Source organism: Ruditapes philippinarum, unplaced genomic scaffold (assembly GCF_026571515.1).
Source record: "Ruditapes philippinarum isolate M1 unplaced genomic scaffold, ASM2657151v2 ctg11646_1_1_1_1, whole genome shotgun sequence".
NCBI lineage: Eukaryota > Metazoa > Mollusca > Bivalvia > Venerida > Veneridae > Ruditapes > Ruditapes philippinarum.
Genome location: NW_026855332.1, coordinates 49,253 through 55,252, shown reverse-complemented (window position 1 = coordinate 55,252; position 6,000 = coordinate 49,253).

The window sequence follows — 6,000 nt, the reverse complement described above, 5'->3', positions numbered from 1 at the left end:
CTAACATTTTCCCCAATATATCTACCTTTGATAAAGCCTGTTTGCTCTGGACTGATAATATTTGGAAGTTTGGTTTTTATTTTATTTGCAATTGCTTTTGTCGCAATTTTGTAATCTACATTTAGTAAAGAGATCGGACGCCAATTATTTATTGATAACGTGTCTTTGTCTTTCTTTGGAAGAAGAGTAATAATACTTTGTTTTTGAAGTTCCGTAAGATTTCCGTTATCATAAGAGTAGTTTAGAGAATTAATAAGATATTGTTTTAGATCATTCCATTTCCATTCCACTTTGCCGACCAATTTTCTGTATCATCAGTGTTTGAGTTATAATGAATTTCTTGCAATAACGCTATTGAAATTTTTTGTTGGTTAAGCCAACACAGAACACGGTCACGTTTGTTTGTCGATGCTAAACCTTTTACATTAAAAGTACATATTTCAGTTGAAGACATATTATATTGACTAAAGATTCATTTGTAAGTTTGTGTTTACCGACTGGAGTCTATAATGTTCATTTTTAGCTCGACTTTTCTATGAAAAGGGGAGCTATCCTACTCGCCCCGGCGTCGGCGTCGGCGTTGGCGTCACACCTTGGTTAAGTTTTTCGTACCACCCCACTTTATTTCAGAAGTATTACAAGTATGGCTTTGAAACTTACCATACTTGTTCACCATCATAACCTCCATCTACAGACAAGAGTACATAACTCTGTCAAGGTTTTTGACAGAATTATGGCCCTTTTTTGACTTAGAAAGTGTATTGAGCTTGGTTAAGTTTTTTGTACCACCTCACTTTATTTCAAAACCATTGGAGGTATTGCTTTGAAACTGACCATACTTGTTTACCATCACGACCTTCATCAACAGACAAGAGGACATAACTCTGTCAAGGTTTTTGACAGAATTATGCCCCTTTTTGACTTAGAAAATACATTGAATATGGGTAAAATCCACTTATTGCCTTAACCCTTTGAGATATTGCTTTGAAACTTTTAATGCTATTTCACATCATTACCCCCATCTGTACGCAAGAGAAGGTAACTCTGTCAAGGATTTGTTTTAAAAATTAAGGCCTTTTATCGACTTAGAATCTTGGTTAAGTTTTTAGTACCAGTCCACTTTTTGACTGAACTGTTTGAGATATTAATTTGAAAGTTGGAATACTTGTTTACAATCATGATTCCCAAACATGTCCAGGAGAAGGTAATTCTGTCAAAGATTTTATTTGAATTATGGCCCTTAACTGTCAATGTTTTGTATTATAGGCAAGCACTAAAAAACTTAAAAAATCTAAAAAAATTCATGACATTAAATAATGAATTGAACTTCCTTCATGTAATTCAAATATCAGTTTACAACGCATTATCTACATAGTGGACCCACGAAAAGTAACCAGTCACCCACAGCCTGTGTGAAAGAGATCCACTTGTGACCAACTGACAACATCTAAAAAAGCTTGATAAAATTTATCTATTACTTGTATTATAAGGTAACTATAATACTTTCACATACAAAGTCAAATCTATATATTATGCTGATTGTACAAAAATATACTGCTTCCTTGGCATAGATTTCTTGAAAAATTATGTTATTATGTCATTTACCAAGGTGTTCTGAGTGACGTAAAAATACCTTATTCTCTCAAAGTGGGTTTAATACTATTAAATTTATTTAAGGCTCAACTCAGTTTTTTTTTCTTTCTTACCAGCCCTCTTTTGACTTAAACATTTCAAACTTTGCTGCAGTGTTCAAGGGTATCACACAATTCAGTAAAATAATTCTTCACTAAATATCTTAATGCTCATGGCCATTGTTCACTTTAAAAATACAGAGATTCTTGTATTGCCTTTTACTGCAAAAACTTTTTTTATTGGCAAGCAATAAAAAAGTCGAGCGCGCTGTCTTACGGACAGCTCTTGTTTAATGATTTTATCATCAACATTTTATATATCATGCTTACATGTATAAACAGCAGATAGAAATACATAAGTAAAGAGATTATATTGAAATACCGTTTGTTCTTTTACATGAATGGCAAAAAGTTAATAAGTACGATTTTCCTTAAGTTGAATAAAAACTTAACTTTTTAGGTACTTAATGTTTATATCAAAATTACCATTTATACTTGAAGATAAGAAGATTTTTGACAGGTTATATGGCTTGTTATAAATGGTTGTTTGCTTATAGAACCTGAACTTGCTGGGCCTAGATATGTTTAAAAAATTATCAACTGTTTAGACGCGATAGGATATCAAATGGTGGTGGAGTTGTGTTATATGTTAAGTCTACAATACCATGTGAATTAAGATCTGACTTAGAATCGGAGGATATTGAGTCAATATGGCTTGAAATAAAACTTGACAAACAGAAACCATTTCTGGTGGGTTACATCTATAGGCCACCTTCATCATTGGCATCATGGTAAAATTGATGAAATCCTTGATAAAATATTTATTGAAAACAAAGAATTAATTCTTTTTGGAGATTTCAACTATAATTTTGTTACAAATTGCTCAAATAATACAAGGTGGAATAATATTATTAACACATTTAACCTTTCTCAACTTATAACACATCCTACAAGAGTCACACCATTGACTTCAACCACTATTGACCACATTTACAGTAACCAGCCACATAATGTATCCTACACTGCAGTCCCTATACTCTCTATAAGCGACCATTATCCTATATTTTTCACACGACGAACAATTAAAACTGTTAACAAAGGTCCAATGCATGCCACTATAAAATATAGGTACTTAAAGAACTTTAATGCAGAAAATTTCGTACATGAATTGTCAGAGCAGCCATGGTCTCTCATTGACATGTTTAGTGATCCAGATGATGCTTTAGATACATTTAACAAATTATTTTTACAAACTTTAGATAAGCATGCTCCATACAAGCAGAAACGAGTAAAACATAGAAACCAAGCTGATTGGTTTAATGATGATATAGCTGATGCAATACAAAAAAGGAACTATGCAAAAAAGAAAAATAATATTCATGACTTCAAATACTGGAAATCACAAGTAAAAACATTAACACATAAAGCAAAAACAGATTTCTTTGAACAAGAGATAAACTCAAACAAGAAAAACCCTAGAAAATTATGGAAAAACTTAAAAATTCATTCTGGCAAAACAGAAAATCATCAAACAAACTACATAAATGTTGAGAATGGTTCACCAATAACTGACCCAAAATCAACAGCACAAACTTTTAACAACTTTTTTGCAAATATATTTAAAAAGGCTGAAAACATTAATGAATTATCGGATTCTATGAAAACCGCTTTAAATGATTCTCTGAAATCTGACACTCTAAATCATTCTAATAAATTCAAAATACCCTTTGTTGAAATAAGTTATGTCAAACAAAAGTTGGACAGTCTTGATATTACAAAAGCAACTGGTTTAGATGGCATAAGTGCAAAATTCCTAAAAACAGCCTCAGACGTCATTTGTAAACCTCTCTGTTCTGTAATAAATCTAAGTATAGAACATGGAAAATTCCCAACACAGCTTAAACAATCAAAGGTAATACCCATCTACAAAAAAGGGTCAAAATCAGACAAAAATAACTATAGACCAATATCAATACTTCACTTATTTCTAAAATATTCGAAAAGCATGTATCAGACCATTTGAAATGCTTTCTAGAAAATAATAATTTACTTTTCACTACACAGTCCGGTTTCAGAACAAGCCACTCCTGTGAAACAGCACTTACAAATATAGTTGATAACTGGATCAATACACTAAACAATGGCAAACTTGTTGGTACACTTTTTCTGGACCTATCTAAGGCATTTGACTTAGTAAACCATAACCTACTACTTGAAAAACTACCTTTTTATCACCTCTCTTCACAAGCTATAAATTGGATTAAATCTTATCTGTCAGAAAGGTATCAAAAAGTAAATGTTTCTGGTGTATTATCTGAACCAGCTGAAGTTGTCTCAGGTTACCCCAAGGCTGAGTCCTTGGGCCCCTTCTATTCATTATATTCATCAATGATCTACCATTTCATATCAAACAATCAATTACTGATATGTTTGCAGATGACACTTCTCTGACAACTACTGGCAATACTTTACAAGAAGTAAACAGCAACCTTCAAAAAGATCTTGATAATGTAAACACATGGTGCATGCAAAATGCAATGGTTCTGAATGCTCAGAAATCTAAAGCTATGCATTTATCAATAAAAAGCACAAAAACAGATAATATGCAACCCCCTACTTTGTTTCTTAATAACCAAGAAATAGAATATACAAACACTGAAAAACTACTTGGAATGTATGTAGACAACAATCTTAAATGGAAAACACAGGTCCAGTCAACTATAAAAAAATGCAACTCACATCTGTATTTACTTCTTAGACTTAAACAGTATCTTAATCTTCATTCAAGAAAACTTTTTTTTAATGCATACATACTGCCTCACTTGGACTACTGTTGTACTATTTGGGGAAACTGCAATAACGAATTACTATCTGATGTCATTAAATTTCAAAAAAGGGCAGCAAGAATACTTCTTGACAAAAATTTTGATACACCATCAAGTGAATTATTCAAAGAATTTAACTGGATGTCTTTTGACCAAAGAATCATATACAAAAAGTCAATTCTTATGTATAAATCAATTAATGAACCTGACTTTCCAACATATATGAAAAATAAATTCCAGACAGTAAACGAAAGGCACAACTTAAACCTCAGATCAGCACAAAATGCAAAGCTTATTATACCAAAACCTAAAACAGAATTCTTCAGAAAATCATTTGCATACTCTGGACCAAAAATATGGAATGACATACCAGTACATATAAGAAATTCCGATACTCTTCGGAAATTTCATTCAGCTTATATCAAATGGCAGTTTTCACCTTAAACTAGCTGTTGATTTATTCCTGTTGTATAAATTACTTATATGTATTTTTATTATTACTGTATTACTATTGTTATCGTTTCTTTTACTTTTGTCCCATATTTTCCCAATAGGAAAATTTATGATTCAATGATGCCAAATGATGATTTCCTACTCCAATTGAACTTAAATTTATGTATATATTTAGACATATTTTAGTTATATTTTAAAATACCTCATGAGCCAATATGTATTAGATAATAATATCACTTAAATTATCATTTGAATTTCCATGGTGTATTTATAAGTATAAATATTGTTTTAAATAGGTACTAAATATTGTTTTAAACAGGTACTATGTTAGTTTTACCTATCTGTACATATTGCTCTTTTTCTCTGTATTGTTGTACAATCATATCATTTTTTGCTTTATCAATCATTACTTCAATTTAATTGATCTATTTTAATAATATTTGTGTAGATATGTTGTGTATATGTTGTGTACATGTAAAGTGATTGTAATAATGTTATGCTGAGGCCCACATGGAAGATCGGGAAACTGAAGGTGTAAGCCTCGTTAAATAAAGTCGTTACTTACTTACTTACTTACTTACTTATAGATAATTATAATTTTGCTTATCATATATGTAAGTAACGTGCATTGTCTTTACCATATTTTAAGCTATAACAACTGATATTTTTTGTTATCTTTAAGTTGTTAAAATTGTATAACTAATTATGAGTGTAGGACAAAAGCCCCCCCGGACGAAAGCCCCCCCATCTAAAAATGACACATAGGACAAAAGCCCCCCCATAAAAAAGTAAAGGTAGGACAAAAGCCCCCCCCATGGTCCATCACATTTACATTTAGTGTCAATGAATTAATATCTGCCTTTTTTCAATTAATTTGGTTATTTTGTTATATATATTTAATTAACAAATAGAAAACATATATTTGTATATGCATGTTTTTTCAATAAAATTGTTTATTTTGTTAATTTGTTCAAAATGATACATTGTGACATGGCATACAGAAATTGTGCCATAGTCTTCACATCCTTGTCAAACTGCTGACAAAGAGCCTTCACTCTGTTCTGGTGGATGATGAAATACCCAAATTAATT